The sequence below is a fragment of the Liolophura sinensis genome, chromosome 7 (assembly GCF_032854445.1).
Source record: "Liolophura sinensis isolate JHLJ2023 chromosome 7, CUHK_Ljap_v2, whole genome shotgun sequence".
Lineage (NCBI taxonomy): Eukaryota > Metazoa > Mollusca > Polyplacophora > Chitonida > Chitonidae > Liolophura > Liolophura sinensis.
This window is the reverse complement of record NC_088301.1, coordinates 24,383,733-24,407,362: the sequence shown is the minus strand read 5'-3', so window position 1 is coordinate 24,407,362 and position 23,630 is coordinate 24,383,733. Positions and strand designations below refer to the sequence as shown.

General features: G+C 37.9%; 1 protein-coding gene across 1 annotated transcript in view; it reads right to left on the bottom strand.

Annotated features, from left to right (window-relative positions):
• Positions 1 to 23,630, bottom strand: part of LOC135470763 (uncharacterized) — a 212,583-nt gene that overhangs the window by 95,168 nt on the left and 93,785 nt on the right. The window lies entirely within an intron of this gene.

Below are 23,630 nucleotides of genomic sequence, written 5' to 3'. Positions count from 1 at the left end.
TTAAAGTCATACTCAAGAATGTTTCCCTTATATGATGGCAATCAATTTTGAGGCTGAAGGTAGCCTCAGTGCTAGGTGTAAACCATGTATGACATAGAGATATGAATGCAGTCAGTTTGAGATGGAGGTAGCCTGAGTGCAAGGTGTAAACCATGTATGACATAAAGTTATGAATGCAGTCAGTTTGAGATGGAGGTAGCCTCAGTGAAAGGTGTAAACCATGTATGACATAGAGATATGAATGCAGTCAGTTTGAGGCTGAAAGCAGCCTGAGTGCAAGGTGTAAACCATGTATGACATAAAGATATGAATGCAGTCAGTTTGAGATGGAGGTAGCCTCAGTGAAAGGTGTAAACCATGTATGACATAAAGATATGAATGCAGTCAGTTTGAGATGGAGGCAGCCTCAGTGCTAGGTGTAAACCATGTATGACATAAAGTTATGAATGCAGTCAGTTTGAGATGGAGGTAGCCTGAGTGCAAGGTGTAAACCATGTATGACATAAAGATATGAATGCAGTCAGTTTGAGATGGAGGTAGCCTCAGTGCTAGATGTAAACCATGTATGACATAAAGATATGAATGCAGTCAGTTTGAGATGGAGGTAGTCTCAGTGCAAGGTGTAAACCATGTATACATACAATAATGCCCTCAGCTTGAATAACCACCTTGCAAACATGCAAAACGGTTGAAGAATTACAGTTTTGTATTCGCCCTGAAACTGCCCTGAAAAAAATGGGTCATCAAATAGTGTTTTATGCCACCAGTAAGATCTCACAAGCCTTTCAAACTCACCTTTAAACACCTTTCTTAGATAAAACTCTTGATCACGTATACTGTAATTCTTCCACCATTTCGCATTTTTGCAAGTTGTTTACTCTAGTGTATTCTGAGTGAATTATAGTGTGTGTTGACTGATAAAATTACACTTTTTGTCAAGTCCTAAAATGGGCAAATCCAACCAATCCAGTTTTTCCTTCGAAATTAAACCAAAAATGTCCACAAATTGCACTGAAAGTTCCTCTTGCATGTGCAATATGGTTGAGGAATTATGTTAAATGTATACATGTTACTCAGCCATGGTCAAAAGATTTAAGCTGCACTGTTCGACCTTTTTTAATTTTTTTTTTAATAAATACCACTTTACCTTGTACAGTTAACAACATCCGGCCAAAAACTAGTCGAAATCAATGATGATTTTTGTGGCTCACCATATCAGCTTTTTAGACTTGGGCCGAATACATATCAGTGTAGTGTTTAATGCCTCGAGGTAAACATGCCGGTTCAGCCTCACCGCTCCAGAATTAGATTCACTTACAGACATATGAGGCATCTTATAAAATGTCTGTAATAAATGATTTCCGGTGTTCTTCGGACAATTGAACGAAGACAGAGAATTGCTTCTTGATGCTGATAATACATAAATAGCCAGCGTTAACAGAGCACAGAGATTGTCTTTAATTAGACAGGATTTACCAAGTATAATCTTAACCCCTCACCCATCCCCGGAATGAGCATACAGGAGCAGATGGAGCAGAAAGTCTCATTAATATGCTGATGTTATCAGCATGGCACGGGGCTTCTGATCACCTGTGCATCATCCGCTCCACTGTCCCGCCACTTTTCACCTACGTCTTAAGACCAGCACTCATATGCCAGTCCGACGTTAAGGGTGAACTTCTGACTTGTGAAAGTCTGACTTGAAAGACTGCAACTTTCCGTTATATCACCCACTATATATGTAGTATACATTTTCAGACATATATCAGGCCAAGGTAAAATCACGAAGCTGTCTTAATGTTATTGTGATATTCACAGGTAACTCAAAATAAAGTAGTATCAAAATAAAAATGTGTGAGGTATGTCACAAGTTTAAGGCTAATTAATCTATTTTCAAATTAGTTCTTAAGTCTGACTTAATTTATTTTGAGACTGTTTCAAGATACCAAGGTCTGTGTTTCAGTTCTTAAAAAGATCTTACATATACGACAAATTCTATGCCTGAAAAGCTCGACTCTCCCCCACAGACACCTGTGTCCTCAACTCTTTGTCATTTCACCTGCTCTAATCTAAAAGCTTTAAATGGAAAGTTAATGTGTTTAATCAGACTGAATCTGGATCAAAAATCACAATGGTTCTATATTGTAAGCATTCATAAAAAAAAAAAATCAGAACTTCATGTGAGCAGGCAGCAAAAAAGCTCTCATTTACAACATGAAAATATGCACCAGGTAAAAAGGAAAGAAAGGGTGAAAGTATTACAGTATTTACCCTCCTGGCAAACCAACTCACCCTTGGAACCCCCCTTTCATAGTAAGGTTAAGGACAGGAAATTGAACAAATTATTTGGTTTTCTTTTGTACTAGTTTAGTACCTGGCTTAACATACATGTACCCTCTCCCTGGGTCTGCCTGCCCTAGGGTCACCTGTCGAACTGGTAATGTACATCATCTAAAAAACAGGTGCTTTGGTATGTGTCCCTAGGAGGGAGAAGGGCTAAAACCAAAGCTATGGTATTTCACAACTATTCGGAGTTCAAATCTGTGAACAACTGATTTTATCACTGCATGATACATCTTAAAACTCATCTTTATCTTATGAAACTTATTCAACTTTCACAGTCCAATTACCAGAAGTACAACCTCTAAAAATACACTGTTAACACCAATTCCACTCCTCTGATTTACTGACTGACTGTTTGATTGGCGTTTCAAACCATACTCAAGAATATCACACTTTTTTAATGGTAGTGGAAGAATTATAGAGTAACTCCTATGACTGATTGATTGATTGATGGATTGCACTGTGTTTAATATGTCTAACATTCAAGAATATTACATTTATACTTTAGTAGTCCTTCTCATGAGTGGAAGAAACAGTGATTAATTGATCAGTGATCAATGCTGCACTAAACTACATTTAGAAACAGTGATTGATTGATTGATTGATTGATTGGTGAACATTTACAACCATACAATGGTGCTCAGAATTTGTTTCTATCTTCTGTTGTATTTGGTTAAAACAAACTTCAGATGGAGATAAGTCGTTTGTTAAATCAATGAAGTGTAGTCTGACGAAATCATAATTATAAAACCGAAGCCTCATTTTAAGACCAAACAAAATTTGCATCCTAATTATCCTATTTTACACCCCAATAATGTTGTAAAAGGAACCCTGAAAACAGAGCTATGTCAAATTTTCAGGACCACTTTATCATGTTAGAACTGTGCAATAAATGTGTAAAACAGTGGCTGGCCAGGAGCTTGTACTTTTCTTACATTTTCGTCTTATTATGTAGGGTATCCGTGTACTCTGTCATTACAATGTACAAGTCATTGAGAAGATTACCTTTTATATGCTATACTCAGTCAAATATGGCTTCCTCGCCCACGTATGAACAAAAAAACCAGTTAAATACTCTTAACTGGATCTTCATGACACTTGTCTACCATACAGACATGTGCCTGTGAAAAAGGTGGGCTCAAACCATTGAATAGTTTAAACACACTTTAACTGGTGACTCTGTGTCTACACATGAACGAGGAAACTAAACTTAGGTCTTATCAAAGCAGTCAACGTGGGACTGAACACGACCAAATAAAAAATAAAAAAACTCCCTAAAAAAAAACTCGCTTATTTTATCACAGTGCATGAAAATAATCATTTAAAATTTTCTTTTAAAAGGTTTCAGTTTAGCTAATAATAGCCTGCTGTGTTGTAAGCCTCTTGGTTGAGATTAAAGATTATATATTTATAACAGTACAAGGTGCATGCATGTACATCCTACAAGGGTGAGAGGACTGGTCAAGTGTTACACACTGAGAACAGTGTCCTTAAGTGTGGGGTGAATTCAGGCCTGGTAGTCTAGGGGTTATCTCTAGGAAGGGTCAGGTGACACCCATCAGGGACAGTGGGTGCTATTTAAGGGTAAGGAACACTTACTATAGCTCCTTGTCACCCTGAATAAATTCAGCACCACCCTTCCACACAAGATGTTATACAGGCAAACAGTGCGGCCATCAGACTGCCTACATAACCCAATACATCCAGACATGGCATCATCGTCACAATGTCATCTTGTGCATGTGCCCTAATTCTTCAACCTTTAGGGGAGAGCAATTTTCAGTGCAATTTATGCACATTTATAATTTGATTTTATACACAAAACTACACTGGTTGGATTGGCCAATTTCACCGTTCGCAAAAGGTATAATTTTATCAGTCAGTCTACAAAGAATAAGGCCTACAGAATATGCTTGAATAAACACCTTGCAAACATGCGAAAAGGTTGAAAAATTACAGTACATCAAATAAAGTCAATAATGATGGATTAATATTGAAAATAAGACGTACAATTCCTGGCTTTTTATACACTTGATTCCCAGCTAGTACATAATATTTCACCAATTCATCACCTGCTTTTCTTTGTGGCTCATAAATCTGTGCATCTGAAGAGCAAATAATATGTACGCATATGCATTGATGATTCAATGCGAGAGCACATTCTGGGCTATCTAACTCAATATCGAATTCCAATTTCATGCCAAAAAAAAAAAAGTTTACAATTCCTCCACAAATCCAAATTTCTCAATTGGATACATGCTGCCTTAATTAATTTGGTTCTTGAAAATTGAAAAATTGCTTTCTGCTGTCGTTTCTTTTTTTTTGTGTGTATTTTAATGTGTTTTGACAGCATACAATCTTTATAAGATGTGGAGCAACATAATTATTAAACTGGCATATAAATCAGCTTGATAAATCAATTACAAGTAAGTACTTGCTTGTGCACGGCCAAACACGTTTGCATATAGCTAGCTTACATGAACTTGTACCAGCCTTTCATTTCTGCCAGCTTTTCTTACCCTGAAGCATGTGACCCACACAGGAATATGAGGGGAGGGGGATGACAGTGTCACCCTCGGTATAGGTACGCCTGTACAAAGTACAGGTACACAAATTACAGGTGATACACGATATATATTTACAGGTGCCAGAGCTTTTATCACGAACATGTAATGACTCGGGGTAGCTGAAGGTCAGCTCTAGTCTGAACAATTTCCTACTGGTGGAATTTGTGGTCCTTTTCAAGAAAGTATGTGCTCATATTCTCTCCAGTATCATTTCATGGAGAGGTATTAAACAGACTAACTGTACTAGTCTGTTGTCCTTAACAGCGCTAGGCTCTAAATATCCCAGATAAGAGCGATTTCAAGGGTAAAGGCAAACTGCCTTGAATTACCTACTGCTGTATACCCCATAAAAAATAGGTCCCGAAAAAAATAGTGAAAAAAAAAAAAAAATCCAACCCAGTTAAAACATAGAAGACATAATTTCACAAGCATTGAATGTGACAGAAAGAGAACAACAACCATTTTATAGTTAAATGTTTTCAAACTACGTGAAGGCCACATGAAGATCTGCTTCCTGCCTTGGACTGCATGAAACATATTAAACATAAAGTTTACATATCACTATCTAGACACAACCAGTGTAGGGGCACCCTGGAAGTTTTAGTGAATGTTTCTAGTTATATGTACAGTACACCTAAGCATAATTATCTGTTTAACACCACACTGCGTCTGCTTTGGAAGCAGTAGATCCAGGGTCAATCCTGGCTCGAGTCACAGCTAAGACTTTAAAAAAGAGGAAGTTATAACGTCCTCGCTTGGTGTTTAGCATGAAGGGGATAGTGCAACGACCGGTTGACCCGTATCAGTATAATGGCTCAGGCAAGGTAGCTTACTTGCCTTCGGTAAGGCGTCTCGGTGAAGCAGCACTGGATAAAAGAGTGGGTGAAAACCGTCCTGCAACAAGGAGGCACATCACATGCACTCTAAGGATTCCTTCGTCGTCATATGACTGAAAATTTGTTTTATGTTAAACCTCAAGCACTCACTCACTCACTCAACACCACACTCAAGAAAATTTCACTAATACAAAGGTGGTCAGCTTTGTGTGTGTGGGGGGGGGGGGAGGGGGAGTGGGGGGGGGGGAATTATGGAGTGCCCATGGTAAACAACCCAGGATTGGCGAGTGAAAATAATCTTCAACCTTATAATTTTCAGTGGAACTTATGCATATAATTATCATGAAAATGGTGCTAGAAAAGTTTTGTTTCTGCCATTAAAGATGCAATCTTAATAAAAAACCGTGCAAATTATTTCTCAACACCCAATATAGTTCTCTCAGAATGTTTCCAAATAACTGGTTGCAGAGGCGGTTAAAAAGGTTAAAGAATTAATCCAAGCCCACACAGGCAACATTTGTTGTCCATCTTTTAAGATTCCAGCAGGGAAAGACGGTCACATGATACGTTGAAGGTCATGTGACTCCCAAAAAGTTGTCACAACTTCCATTTTGTATGTACGCACATGACCTTTCCATAAAGGCTGATTGATTGATACAGACGACAACTGATCTCACAAGATCCAGATTGTCAGTTGACGAGCAAAACTTTGTGCCTGGCTCATTTGTTTTTGGACTTTTCATTGGCTAAAAGTTAAACAGGCTGAATCTTTGGATCAAGTAAATTTTGACAATTTTTTATTTGTCTTGATCAAGAAATTTCGTTTTCAACAACAAAAATGCTATCCCTGTGCACTGGCTTTAGGGTAAACATTTATACCTATGTGTGTCAATTATGCAGTAGCAGACTCATTTAATGGGTCAATCTATTGATGAACTGAAGAATTCATCAGACTCATTATTAGTTGGACCGTAATCTTGATGTTAATACTCCTTTCTTTCATGAAGTGGGTACTGAGAGATGGAATCTGTACAACAATTTATCCTTGAAAAAAATGTCCAGCAGTCTATCACGTTAATATCACAGAATTATTGTATTATTAAGCTTAAAAAAAGTCAACAGCTGTATCCGACTGATCATATGATTGATATATGCATTAAAACTTATAATCAGAGATAATACCATGGTAGTCTACTGTGCTAAAGCAATATCAGCACAACATGAAATTACATGTACAACTGTGACCTACAGCTGAATTCTGAATAATGATCGTTGCCTAAATCTGAATGATGATCAAATGCTGAAATCTGAACATAATTACTTAACGCTGAAATCTGAATAATGTTCCATCGCTGAAATCTGAATAATGATCAGATGTTGAAATGTGAACAATGATCAGATGTTGAAATGTGAATAATGATCAGATGTTGAAATGTGCACAATGATCAAATGTTGAAATGTGAATAATGACCAGATGTTGAAATGTGAACAATGATCAGATGTTGAAATGTGAACAATGATCAGATGCCTAAATGTGAACAATGATCAGATGTTGAAATGAGAACAATGATCAGATGTTGAAATCTGATGAATGGCTTAATGCTGAAATCTGAATAACAATCTCCATGTATTGCAAAAGTCTGAGTAATGATCTATTGCTGAGCAAATGACCCCAAGTACCACAGACAAACATATGTCCTTAGCCCTGGCAGTCAGGAAGTTGTTATCCTGTTGATGTTAGAAAACAGCTGTATTCAGCCATTAATTTATGATTTAGTGATAGTTCAGCTTTATCACTAATTGATGGCCAAAATCAATAGCTGCATCCTTTAACAGGCAAGAAGAACGAACGCCAGAGGGCAAGGATACAGCATCCAGAGGAAAGCTTACGTAAAACATCCGACCTTGATGATACAGACAAAAAAATAGATCCTCAATAAATCAAACTCTGGTCGCCAAAACTCACAACAATGTCGCCAACAGTTAAAATGCATGCAATAGGGTTCTAGGCTAGTATTTATAAATGCATGATTTAAGCCAGCCAGTTGGCACATCATACAATATGTGTCTGGCCATCATCTCATATTTCACCATTATCTCTGGCATTTGATGTTTGACTTTATGGACCATTAAAACATGCTATTGTGTTGAAATCTCAATTCCCTCAAGTATACCAGCATCCGCTTTAAAGTCTGCGTACACGCAGTGCAACAGAGATTTTGTCTATCTCTTAATTCATATCGTGATAACGAGCCATCAGGTTTTATTACCAGATGTGATAAATCGCTTACTTGTGCGCTTATTTACCAGTAAATAAAACGCACAAATGCATCGCCACCAATTTATTTTTTTCTGATCATTAATGCAGGTTGACTTCACGCACATTAACTCGTGGATGCAGATCTTCTGTATAAAAATTGAAACACAGATTCCAATGATAGGAAAGTAGTATCAAAAGTGGCCTTCAACATTTACAGTACAAAATCTACAAAACTCCCCCAGCCGTATAAGCTTGGTTTTGATGTTATACCTCGCATGCCCAAACCATTGAAAGGCAAGCATATTAACCAGTCAGAAATGGCCAACTTTAACTCCATACAAAATGCAAATAAACACATGTAAGAATTCCATGTTTCAGCATGAGTTATGATATTAGCGACTCCTCTAGGGGTCGTCGTGTCGGCGTCAACATATTTGGGCCATTCATATATACATCCATAAACATTAAGAGTATCCATATAATTTGGGAACGCATAACTTGTAGAGATATCAATATGACCCCAAGAGGCAAAAATAAACACACGCATTAGAGATGACCATTGTTGAGGCTGTAAATAGCATGGAATCTCCCAGGCTGGGAATAAATATAGTACCTTGGAATTTTGGCTGAATAAGATGGTTTAGTCTAAGCCATCAATACAAGTACTATTGGAGCCTGGGTTGGGCGTCATCAGCTAGTAGATAACCCCCCATCCTCCCAGGATAGACATTGAGTCATCTATGCTCAACATCTGGGGCAGCTTCTGGGGGCTACTTACTTAGGGACAGGGGAGAGGGACCAGAGCATTCCTGGGACCCAGGGATAGAGAATAGTGGGCCACCAATGTGACAGAACAGCCTTATAATGGTACCCTTATAATACTAGCTTGCTTGTGTAATACAGATACATCTGAAATGAAGACCTAAGAAGACCTCAGGGGGTCAGAACTCTTTTTTTTTTTTCAGAAAGGAGGAAAGGAAGGGAGCAATTTTACAGCACCACCCTAAAATATTTACCATTTTGCAAATTCTTGAAAGTTGACACTTGTGGTTTGTAAAAGCAATTATTAGCAAAAATTCTAATACTCTGGGCTGAAACTGAACTCAAGTCAAATGCAAAAGAAAAAAGAAAAACACCATAATGAATATTTTCTTTACGTTAACCATTATAGAATTAAACATTACAAATTCACACTAGTAAAAATACAACCTAATTCTACATTAATGGAGCAAATTTTTTGATTTTGTAGAAATAAGAATTCATTATCTTTTCTAGTAGAGGAGTGAGTTAGTTCTTGCGGTTTAACATCGTACAACAACAATTTGACGACGAATCTAGTAGAGTAGAAGACTTGACAATTTCTGCATATGGTTTAAAGGTAATGATAATGGAAATGAACTGTAAAGTTTACATAAATAAAATGTCATCTACCTTCAACAATGTACCCTGCACATTTTTTTTAGGCCTGATGGTGTGGTTTACTGACACTTTTATAGTTAGACTGGACTAGTCCAGGCAACTTTATATAGTCATGCACAACAGGAGCCCCACCATACCAAACAGGCCATCTAAGCCACAGACTTATGATACCACTGGACTATTCAGTACCACAGCTACTAAAATTTAGAAACAGTAGCCTAGCAACAGAGGCATCTTCTGGAGAGTCTGCAAAGGAAGGGGGGGGGGGGGGTCAGGCGGCAGCATCTCCCTGGCTAAACATGACACAGATGGGGGAAGAACTGTCTCTATATAGTGACACTGGGCACCTTCCTTCACCCACCCCCAGGGCTCAACTCACCCAGATCTAAGCTCCTGCTATCACTGTACTCCAAATGTGTGTACAGTGATGGCTTTTTCACTGTAATTCAAACATGACAACCCCAGAAATGGAGTGCTGACGATTTACTAATATGACAAAATTACCCCAGGAGACTCCACTTTACTTCAGCTCCAGTTTGTTCATCAGACTACAGACTACACTGTATTTCACAGCAAGTTTGGAACATGGCTGACATATTGCAGATGTGGAGTTAATGCCTGCATTAACCATCATTCATCCATGTCTTCAGTTTGGCCTGTAAAACTGCGCTTGATTGCTTGATTAAAGAAATTAATCAACTTTCACAATAATTCCCAAGTGGATGACTAATCAGTCACAATCAATCACAACAAAACAATCAAACCTTTCACTAGGTGAATAGGTGAAATTACAGTCCTCTGAAATGTGTTCAAGCTCTGAATTCAAAATAAAAAATTCATGATAAAAAGACAAAATTGGTAAGACTACTAAGCCTCATTTAGTACGACTTTTGCATGATCTTAACTTTATATGGAATTGTGTACATACATTTTCCCAAAGTTCTAGTTGATTTCGTCTACCTTATACAAGTGTAATTATTATTTCTATATGTACATCAATATGCGCAATAATAAAATCTTCAACAACAGTTCGAATCTTCATTGCAAAGTTTACACTGTGATTTACACTGTTACATATTCATACACCTACACCTGCATGAATATCGCAATGTAAGAACAATAATTACACCTAAGTTCTTCTAAAATTTGGCACAGGTATTAGCAGTGTTGAAAGTAGAATATTACATTTCTTTACCAGCCTTTTGGAAAAGTAAAGATATGAGTATATAGTTCATTAGATGGTCTAACCATGTGGGAAAAAAGAAACTCAATATTCCGGATAGAATTACATTTAAACTGGTTAAAATGAGCAGACCTGGTGTCCCAATAATCAGAAGAAACAGGGGTACCAATGCAAAAGTACAATATCCTGCATCAGACCTGTTTCATGTATGTACACATATCTGTATCCATACATTTCTCTACAGAATGTTGAGCTGTGACAATTAAGTAGGTCGATGTGTCTGTCTGTCCGTTTGTTTGTTGTTTAATAGGTCAGTCCTATTAGCATGATACTGTTGCAATGCCACTGTTGCACATTTGCATTTGCTGTCATCTAATTCTATATACAAGCAGTTATAACATTCAAAGTGTAAATGGTTAACCTGCAAATCTTAAAGTTGAAACTAACTAAATGCTCCTAATTTTCTTTTAGAAGCCTAGCCATTGGTGAAAACATCCCAACATTCTCTTTTGCATTCAGCTCTTGTCAGGAAACTTCCAGAAATGGTCAATGTCATTTCCACTGTTAAAACCAAATGTTCTCACTTATTGTTTCCTCTTCAGGTTTTCCACAAATTCAACACAAATTTAGATTTATCTTTCACTTTTTTCTCATCACTTTTTCAAACATGTTTCCAGTTATTTCAAACATGGGTCAAGATTCAGTGATCTGATCCCTGAAGCAGAAGATTCATGCTATTTGAATGGGATGTCAGCTAGCATGCCTGAGTATAGACCTGTCAACAGTTCAAAACTTGTTTTGAATTATTTCAAAATATAGGTCAAGCTTAATCATACAGTGTTGAAATGAAATATGTGATAACTGAGACAACAATTCCACAGAACTCTGGCTAGTGCACATTCACATCTGCCAATGGTCAGAAATGACCAGCTAGTCTATTCATCATGCTCAACCACTGGACAGTCATCAGATCCTGCCCAATCTGAGGGAGTGGGGGGGGGGGGGGGGGGGGAGTAGTCATGGGAACAAAATGTAAAATGGCCAACAGTTTATATTAGACAGCAGGCAGGTGGAATTGCTTGGTTGGAGTTAGAGCCATGTAGGTGTACACATGGCCTCATTAGAGTCATCACCATGTAAATATACAATCAGAAGTGGGGAGAGTTGGGATGGATGGTTGTGTGTGTATGATAGGGGATTGGAAGGGGGGGGGTGCCAGGTCAGGCAACAGACCTGGGGGGTAAGGCTAACCTGTATAGCTTGTGTCTTGGTGAGATGTGAAGTTGTAATCAGATCTAATTACTTGTACACGCTTCTGTATATTTAGAATAGCGGTTAAATTAAAGCTTTGGTCCCTTCCACACCTTCCCTTCCTTACTTGTCACACATACTACCGGTGTCCAATAAGCCCTCCTCTCAGGTAGAAGCTAACCGCCTTTTAGCTCTCAACGCTCAAAGCTGCTAACAGCAAATGACGTAAAATGTTTGCCCAATGTTTCTTGGATTTTGATTCTATATACTGGTTTTAAAAAGGTCTTTGGAGGTTTGAATGGAAGGTGTGATTTTATAAAACTGGACACATATAACTTTCATCACCAATATTTAACATTTTACGGTATTTATTTGACCTTCAATATGCACTTTTTGAGGAAACATTATAGCTCATTTAATACCATAAACTAATATGATATGGTGTTAAACAACAGTCACATAAATAAATAAATAAATAAATAAATAAACAAATAAATAAATAAATGTTATATTCATCTCCAGCATGGCAGGCTAAATATTCCTCTGCTTGCAGGCTGTAACATGCAACCCTCCTATACCACTTATGTAATCTATCACATTACCACACCAACCTGTGACACAACAATTAGACACCCTCCTTCAAAAACACAGTTACCTGCTTGCCTGTGCGATAAAGTACATTGAATACCTAACTGCTGTACCTCCCACCCCTTACCCCCAAGCCTATTCATGGAAGACGCTGTCTACGACTCATCATTCATTCACTCAAGCCAGCAGTTCCATAATTTTTTTTTTCTTTCATTTTTTCAAAAACAGATTCATTTGATTTTTTCAGATACTACTGGGGCTCATCATCCAACCAACAATGATTTATTCATTTAATTCGTGTTTTCAACAATGTACTCAAGAATATTTCATTTATGTTTCACATTATCATGTAAGGCAACTGGCCAGAACCTATGGGAAACCCATCAACCATCAGCAGGTTGCTGGCAGACCTCATCATGTACAACCAGAGAGGAAACCAGCATGAGCTGGACTTGAACTCACGATTACTGTGTTGTGCAACCACTCGACCATGAAAGGCCCCCCTCCACCAATGCCCACAACCATGAGTGAGCCATTCAGAAACCACCTCCACTTTAATATAAATGGCTGCTCTCTTTACACCCTGTGTTTCTAGTGGGTTTTGGGTGACCCTTTAGTAGCGGGTCAAATGAAGCAGAGATTGGCACTCCTGAACTAGCCTGACTAAATTCCTGACTAGTGTTTACCAGCGGTACTATACAGCTTTATATATGCCACCCACCTAGAAGAACTCCTTTGAACTCTGAATGATCCCTGGCAGTACACAGTATATATATCTTCATATATGCAAGGTCCTATCCCTTAATGCTATCATTAACATCTTGATCTTAATAAAAAAAAAACTACTACAAATGCAGACAATGAAGAAGTTATAAGGTAACTCAAATTCTTTATTATTATTTCGTCTCAGCTATTTTCTAGCTGTTTTATTTTGAATTTGAAAATGTCCTCTCTGCTTTAGAAGCTTTTAGAACTTTGAACTAATGAATGATTACAATGTGCAGAAGCATCATGTAATGAACGTATAATAAAAGATACATTGTTACGCCATCAAACACTTGTGAGGCACACCCAAATTATCTATTTATAGCTTGTTTTCAACACTAGAAGCAGAATATGGTGTTTTTTTTTTAAGTTGTTTTGTGCACATTTGTTCCTGCCTTACTCACAGCATTTCAGGCAGCAAATTTTATTATGACATCTACGTGTTTCATCACACTGAGGTAATCAGGCTTGATAAGTAAACATAACAGGCTAAATCCAGGGTGAATTAAACCACATTTTATTTAGTACAAAAAAAAATAAGGCCACATTTACAAAAGTAAAAAGTAGCATTTCTCCAGGCCATATATAGATATATTTGCTTTCTGCGCATTCTGAACATTGAAAATTCAACGCCCGCATATAAACTTAGCAAATCCCAGTTTGTGGAATGTTGAATATATATGCACCACACACCACGAAGAAAACCTAACAATAAGGAACTTCTTAAAGAGTGTTCTTTTCCACACGTCACAAACCTAACACGATCTGTTTTCACCTCGCTTAGTTCACCCTGAACTCAAAATGACTCTGATCTGCTCAAACATTGATGACAGTTTAACTTCCTATATACCCCTCAATGAAAGCACAGATAAAAAAACATTATTGTCTTCGTCATTTCTTTCTTCACCTGACTTGAGCGAATTCGAGGACAAAATTGCCGCCCTTTCACGCCTCATTGACTGTTACATTGGAATGAAAGGAGTGACAGAAAATGTACTACAACAACGACTCATCAAGTTACCCACTTCTGTGGTGTGGTCCGCTATAACTAAACTGTCTAAATAAGAGGACCGGTAATTGAAGCTTTAAGGATCTGTCTACCGTTTTTTCTGCTCAGAACAGGTGTACTAGATGCGTGTCTCTCTATCTCCCCTCAAAAGACATGCCTCTAAACTCAATATGTCCAGCAACTTGTCCTCACAGCGAAAACAACAGTTTACAGCAAAGCCTTACAAATGACTGTCAATCTAGATGGGAGGCCAACTCTGTATGTGTCCTCTCAATCGTGCTGGCCTCTCCTTAAGTAGGTCAAACCGTGACATGCTTTTATCTAAACCAAGTACCTCTTTTATCTCTTCCCTAGATGAGTTCATTTCTCTCTCTTTTTTTTTATGTTTTGTCAGATAATCAAAACACTTGTTTCTATATTTAGCACTAAGCTATTGGCTCAATCAAACTCTAGTCATTTGTCTATTGTTAGACATGTAACACCCTCCAAACCATTCGACTCTACTTCAGATCTTGCTTTTCAGGCAATCCCACTCATGTTCATTTGATGATAATAACACAGAGCACATCACTTGAACAAAAAGTTAATTAAAATAAATAAGAGTCTTTAACATGAAATTCTTCATTTTTACTTTGGTTTTCTTTTTTTTTTCTTTTTTCTCCTCGATTTTCTCTTACTACATAAATGCCTATATTCCAGTTACACTACATGCACATGGTTAAGTTAAAGTGAATAACACACTACATTGCAGTTTTGAAAATCATGGCTTAGTTACTCACTGGTTATAAAATTACAATGTAACATTGTAATTAATATATTAATTGACCAATAAACCAAATGACTGTCTAGACAAGCCATTAAAATAATGATTGAATACATGGCATCACAAAATCTCCCTATATAGCCTCCAAGTGATTAACTGCCGATATTACACTATCTGCAGAAATCAAACCATTTAATCAACTTTCGATTGGTAGATATCAAATGAAGGATTAACTGATTCATTCATACCACAGTCCTTATAAAGCTTCAAAGTCTTTGGTATAACCAACATGAAAAATGGCACAACACAATATATTTGACTACCATAATATTTCCTACACATCAAACTGTGGATGGATATGGGTTTCCCCCAGGCTCTGTCTAGCTGACTCTCACAATAATGCTGGCTGCCATCGTATTAGTGAAATATTCCTGAGAATGGCGCCAAACCCAATGAAATAAGTAAAAAAATTAATATTTACAAAACAGATTACAAAGCTGCAAATCCGAGCAAGCTGAAATGGTTGATAACATTTAAGAGCAAAATATAGGAGACAAAAAGATGAACAGACAGAGACAGCTACACAAACAGAAAAACATGTACCCCAATGAACAGACATACACTTAAACAGATGAACATACAGATACACACATAAACACACAGACAGATGAACAGACAAACAAACAGATGAATACACAGACAAACAGATTTACAGACAGATGAACAGACAAACAAACAAACAAATGAAAAGGGAGAAAGAGAGAAGAACAGACAGATAGACGAATAGACATACACTTAAACAGATGAAAAGACAGATAAAAGATAAAATTGCTGACAGATGAATGGACAGACAAACAGATGAATACACAGACAAACAGATTTACAGGCAGATGAAAAGATGAATAGACAAACAAACAGATGAACAAACAAACAAACAAACAAATGAAAAGGGAGAAAGAAAGAAGAACAGACAGATAGATGAACAGACATACACCTAAACAGATGAACAGACAGATACACAGATAAACATGCAGACAGATGAACGGACAGATAAACAGATATACAGACAGATGAAAAGATGAACAGACAAACAAACAGATGAACAGACAAACAAACAGACAGAGAGATGAACACATGGATACCGATACATGTAGACAGAGAGACAAATACACACACACACACACACACACACACACACACACACACACACACACACACACACACACACACACGCATACACAGATGAACAGACAGACAGACAAGGTCATGCACTCATTGGTGTGCTCATAAAGCTAAAGCAGTGAAGTGTTGTGTAAACCTTATACACGGTCCCATATAACCTACATCAGTCAGCACACCATAGCTGTATACTAAGACAAGTGAATGCAGCACCATTGATGTGTAAACCACAAGGATGACATATATCATAGGGCGACTGGTCAGGCCAGTCACCAGGAAATATTCCCTGTAAACAAGCAAATTGAATTCAGTGTAGTATCTATATACCTCCCATAAAACTGAGGGTAAACCTGGCACAGTGTGTTCAGACCCTTGTACCCTAGCCAGCCGGCACTCACACTGGGTGGGCCACCCACATTATACCAGTACTGACAGACAGGAAGAAGAAAGGTTGCATAGCCAGTACATAGCCCACAAAAAATACTGCAGCAACAGTAACATAGGGTTGTCAAACAATTTCAGAACTAATCTTATAAGGGTGTTGGGGGGGGGGGAGGAGGAGGAGAGGGCTTAAACTGGTCAGTGTTTGTGAAAGACATTAAGCATGGGTTAATGTCGCAAACAGAGAAAAAGCACTGCGTAATATAGTATATCATAGAATATATTTTGTGATTTTTCAATTTTTCTTCTTTCTTTTTTTATTAGGTATTATCGCATGATGTATATGTAAGTGTATTTTTAACAGAATACACTTATATATACCAATATGTATCTACATTGCGCCCTGCTTATCTCCCCTTCAATAAGATTCCTTCAAACCTGATGATGTTAAATATAGTGCAAAGCTTTTCCCAACGAAAACAGTCATGCTATAGTTTGTTAATCAAAACACACTATTAAAAACACAGCCATGTAATTTTCTCTTCCACCTTGACATCATAACATTGTAAAGATCAGAAAGTGATTTTTTGGGCCCTGTTTCGACACAAAAACTTGATTCATCACGCACTGATGTCTATCTTAAGTAATAAAAAAAAAAAAAAAAGGAAGTTGAACTGTACACCCTTTAGTTCGTTTCTGAGTCATTGGATAGGAACTAAATGGTCTGAATTAAGTCACTATCTTACACTGTTTCTCACTAATACATTTACACCAGCTCAGAGATGGTATCCACGTAAAAAAAAAACAAGAAAAAAAAACATAGCGACGTAGCGTGATCGAACCAAGCGATTGAATTGTGCTAAGTACATGAAAAGGACTGAGTGACATGCTGCTCTGATGAACTATTACAGCTACAAGAAAAAGTAAAATGCCCAGATAACATGAGATTTGTCTATCACAAGGTCATCTCGGTAAAGATCTTGTGTCATATATGTAAGCATGAGTACTGGCTTATTACTGCAAAAGTGTTTACGCATTTTTCCTAAAATAGCCACAACATTACAGAGCCCCCTTATTTCAATCTAAATTTTAATGTCCCTTTTTTTTCTCTCTTTTTTTTTACATTTCTGCCCCAAGTTCTTAGCACATTCATTATAAAATGACATAAAATCATTGGAGATGCATTCACATACATGTACATTATGAAATTTGCTAACAAGAATTACAAGTATTAAGAGTGAATGTAAAAAGCGATCCTTTGGAATATACATGTATACTCATAGGTAATAATCCAGGCCATTCATTCCAATGTTCAACTGACAATTTCCTCTATCCTACAAAATCACTGGTATCCAATTCTTAACACATTATTTACAAGGCAGGAAGATGTCAGATATCTTCCTTGAGACGTACAAGATATTACTGCATTATTCATCCACAGTAAGATAAAATTTGGTCTGTTTCACAGAAAGTTAAAAGAGAAAAAAGAAAAAGATAAATTCTAGCTGAACAAAATCTGTTACACATCATTGCACCCAAAGCTCCAATGGGCTTCATTCAGGATTTGAACCCCTATCTACATACAGCTAGTCATGCAGGCCTATATCATCTTTCGTCACCTCCATTATTCATAGGTCTCTCTAATGAAGTAAACACAATACATAATAAGGAGAGAAGGGCAGTTAGAACACATGTGATACAAAATGACCCCAGACTGTTAATTATTTATGTGTATACACACACTACAATCCACTCCAGGATTGTCCTCACAGTTGACACGGACTCCAAACAACAACACACACTTCAACACCCTACAGCCAGCCAGCCAGCCCAGTAGACTCATTAGCAACAATGGTCTATAAATTAGATCAAACGATCAAGAGAGCGAGTCGTTAGGTTCAAACAACGAGGAAACTCCAAAATGGGACCCTTTTTTCCTTTTCGCTACACAGAGACCCTTGACACTGTCGCCAGTAGATAGGAATCTAGCAGAGACAGAGGTTGTGTTATTTGAGTGTATGTGCATGTAAATCTGAGTTGTGTCAGTCTCTGTAACACAACACCCCCTCCCCACCCCCCCACCAAGTCTCCATGCCACCATACCCCTCAGTACTGTTACAAGCAGTGATCCTACCACACAGGGGCATCAACACAACAGTACCCAAGAACCCACTTCAGGATTCTACAATCCTCACCTCTGACCTCTCAACAACAGTTTTTGACATGTCTATGGAATCTCTGACTGTCTCAGTACAGACCTTAGCCACAACCTTTGACCAGAGAATGGGGTCAAGGCCATCAGAATGATCATAAAAAAGGCTTAATCAGTTGTCCAGAATCTTCAGCGAAGTAACTGTAGTGTTTTATAGGCCAGGCTGGTCCAGTGACTGTGACCTGAAGGTTTTGACTGGAGTTGGTGTGGACTGTAAACAATGACATATTGCATGGTAATTATAGGCCTGTGGGTATCAGGGAGCTGAGTCTTTTGCAGCAAAGAACACCAGGAGTTCAGGCACCATTCATGCCAAGCCATTCATGGATTCATAAACTTTTCACTTTTTCGAAAAATTTGCATTTGATCTCCCCACTTGACACCTACCTTCACACGACTTCCATTCCTAAAAAAAGGAGGTAAATACAAAATTTAATTTGATTCAAAAATTTGAATGCATTTGTCTGTTTATGAGCTTGAACTGTTCACAAACTCCTGGCCCTTAAAGAGCACGAAACCTGTGTGAGAACTATCTGATCTTGTCTAGGGTTGATTCTACAAAATCAGTTTGCGTCGAAAATTAAAGTCTTTTTTAAGTGATTAATTTTTGACCTGAGGAGAAAAGATTTGGAAAATGTAACAATGCTTTATTATGCAAATCCAGTACAATTTCAAGTTGTTTTGGCCCTGAAACTGTGCATTATACTGAATATAGAAATTTTCACTAGGGGCAAAAAAATTGCTTTGCGGATTCAACCTTTGCAGTCTTAGCATTCAGAACACTTCACTTTACTAACACTGTTAATTACTAGGGGAGAAACAGATGACAAAACATAGATGAGTGCCTTTACAAACCTCGAGCTTATAATTCTCAGAATATTTACATATTTCCGCCAGTAAACTTTAGTACTGATAAGTAAACTGGGAGTACTGATAAGTTCTCTCAAAGCCTGGAGCACTTTTACCATCTGACAGGAACCAAACCTGAAGATGTATAAACCATCCCCAGAACATAAAATGTCTTCAGAAACTCAATCTTCAGACCCGTTAAAAAACATGGCCTAAAAAACTGACAAACTGTCCCAGTCTGGAAGTCTGTGATGAGCTGGCAGGTCACACAGGCTGAAACCGTCTCCATTTGCCACCAGATGGCACTGTTTAGAAAATGTATATCTGAGGAGTTTTTGTGAACAGGTTCGAGAGTAATCTCCAGATAAAGCTGGTGGGTACAGTACCTGAACACATGTGGACTGATGCCTGTTCAGTGTATACACAGCCTTACAGACTACCCATAAACACTAGAGTGGAGATATCGGGTGAGGTGAGGAAGCGTGGGGGAGGGGGGTGCAACTGTATGGTGACATTCGTTAACAACACGTTGGGAAACAAAAAAAAAATGATAAGGAGGAGAGAAAAAAATGTAAAGCTTGCAAATTGTGTTGGAATTTCAGGCGTTTGGACTGCTCAATAACGGAGGTGTCTCCACAGAAATCTGGAATATTTTTAAGAGAAAGTTGCAAAATGTCAACACTGATAGCTTACAAGCAGGTTTCCCCAAGGGGTCCTCTTAAGGTTTATCCATCCCTTGGTTTCCCAGCATCCAGGAATCCCCCCACTGCTTACTGACCCAGAGGGAGGGCAACCCTAACTATTTTGCTAATTAAATCGGCAGTCCCCTTCAAAAGCCCTGTGAGTAAAGCCCAACGAACCAGGTCATAAAGCTGTGAGATCTAAGGTCAGGATTTCCTCTGTAAAACTCAGCCACAGAGAGACATCTTGTAGATGAGACTGTGTGATGTTCCACATGTCCTGAGATTCGGTACAGTTGACCTTGCCTCAAAGTTCAGCTATCTGGGCCCAAACAGATGGGTGCAAAGGAAGAAGGCATGCGAAGTTAAAATACTGATGAGAGAGAGAGAGAGAGAAAGAAGACACAAGGCTGATTTTGTGTGTCCCTAAAAATCATAACTACATGTACTGGCTAGACAAAAGCATTCCTGTTTTTCTTATATGTCAGATATCATGTTGTGAATGCTTTCCACTACACAAGTGAAAATTAACTTGTCAAAGACGACTACAAAACAGCAAGAGATTCCAGCCAGTAAAATCTTTGGTAAATTTCAGTTTTCTTTCTGTTCTTTTAAGGACTGTGTTATGAATGTTGTCCACTCTAAAGGGAGAAAAAATTGTTAAAGAGCTGATTGGAGTGTTTTTCATAATGATCAGATCTTCAGAAGCCTTAGATATCGTCACCATAAAACACTAACGTTTAAGTGAATTTGTGATCTTGTATACATCAATGTCGATTTATGAGCTAGTACATGCATACCCTCGTTTTCCTGTGTTTTTGTGATCTCCTGACAGTGACACATGGTCTGTCCAATAAAACGTATGGCAGGAAGTCAGGCTTTGCTTATCTAGTCACATAAAATATTTCTATTTAATCCTAGAGGACAGCTAGCATGTAAGCTTACATTTCCATGTTCTACTGATCTGAAAGATCAGCTGGTTCACTTCCTGTACTTAACTTTATAGTAAGTATCCATTCTGTATGAAATCTGTATGACAGTTATACTCATAGCCAAAATTATATGAACATATACTGCATGTGAATTTTGAAGGTGAATTCAGTCTCAGATCTCTCTAATAATGGTTCTCTTTAAACACAGCAGGTCATACCTACCCTCTGTAGAAAATAAGCCACAACTATTGCTATTCAAAATTTTTAAATCAATAAACAGTTTATCAATACATGTAATACTAGCAAGGCAAACTACAAAGGAAATGATATACTGACAAGTTTTAGTTATGATTTTATCAGTAAAATGTATGGAAAATGAGCGGCAAGTCTGCATGCAAATTTGGAATTGCACTCTAACCAGCAAAGATTCACATCCAAAGCATGCAAAATCGTGGCGTGATATTGGTGCGTTTTTACACTTATTATACTTCATAAACGGTGCATCTGTATTACTTATTCATGAGCATTTATACAATCCCATTTTCCATAACTATCAGAATGAGCTGCAATGCCTCCTTGTTTTTATAGCACAGTATGTTCGAATGTCACTTGAAAATGCAAAATAACAATACCAGGCTTTAATGCTATTAGTAATTTTATTTAAAAAAAAAAAACAAACAAAAACAGTAATATACTCAAAAAGCCACTCACCATGAAAAATGATATACATAACTATCAACTGATATTTATTAGAAACATTCCTTGAGGTCATTTGTAATTTCAATTACGCATTGTTCCAGTGAGCACAACAAATGGTTTGGTGATACTGCAGAACGACCTTGGCCATGACCTTAAAATGGTTCTCAAAGTTTAACTCTGACAGCAGTGTCCAAGGGCTGGTCTTGGACTGTCAAGAATCTTAGTGACAAGAGCATATGGTCTGCATTCCTTCTGGACAGGAACCTTTAATGTTCCTCTGCAAGAGCAATATCCATGTCAGCCAAATTATTAAGGCCTAGGGTAAGATCTGAGAGAGCCTCTGACAGGTCTGACGGATATAGCATTCCAGTCCACTCCAGTTTTGCCTTTCACAGGTTGCTGGAGCACTGTGGGAATAGTTCTCCACCCTCTGGGTCCTTCCCTGGCCTCCAGCCCTCATGGGGGACCTTGGGGGCTAGCACAGGTTTGTCAACAACTAGTGAATACTTGAGAGTCAGCTGTGTCAAGAATTGGTTGTCATTCTGAAGAATAGGCTAGTGTTAACTTTCAAGAGCTGGCATGTAGTTTTGATTTCCTTAACTTCAGTGCAAGTACATAGCCCTCATATCATTCATCTGTGATTTGTAGTTCACGACACCATACATTAGCCGGCACGAACAGCTGGCTTACTAGAGTGACACCTTCATACCCCAAAACACACATTTCATTAACTTCCACATCAATCTACTAGACATTTCCATGAACATAAACCTGTAGTATGCAGACCATAAAAGTCCACATACATGTCCTTAGTTCAGCTTTAACTCATTAGGTTTTTTTTTTGGCAAATGTGGCAGTTGTGATAAAGACTAATTTACAGTTTTTGATGATCTATTCTCCTGGTCACAGCAGGAATTTTGTACTACATGTATGTGAGCAGAAATGTCAAAATTAGTTCTACAGGGAAACAAAAGCAGGATTTTGCACGTTTATGCTAAAATTCTAAATCTGGTTTAACTATGAACGATTTAGTTATAATGTAACTACAATGTCGTCACAGTTATCAAAAAAAAGGTATATAACTCCACGAAAATAATTACACCGTAAGAAGGCATTAGAAACACCTTCAGTGTTAGCATTATGTATGAGGCTTGCTTATCCAAGTTACATGCACAACCAAACTTTGTCCGGTCTCCTCCATTACTCCATGACATTTTTCCTAAAGATGCGGGACTCAAAGCCAAATCTCTTGTCTATGTGCCTCAAGACAAATATATAAACAATCCGCCTGTGCCATAATTATGTATGACATTTCTACTAAAGATACAAGGCTTGTTACTAAATCTCTTGACTGTCTTCTTGAAGATAAACAGCACTTGGAACCCCATCTGTACCAGCTTATGGGACAACTTTAATATGTCAGGTAGTAAATGTTGATAATATATCAGGACAAGCATTCACATTCTCCACACATATCTTTTTGAACCATTTAGAACGGTGTCTTCACCAATGGTACTTGGCTTAACTTGATGCATTGTGATGTAAGCCTGTCACCTTGATATTAACAACTGGTATATATTTGCCAATGGAAGAGATTAGAGGATTCCAGTGTGGCTATATTCCTAAGCTGTTATTACCTAGCTGCTAGAACAGGGCTAGAGGCAGGAAGTCACTAGTGATGCACATCAGGCAATGGACAGAATAAACATTTGGA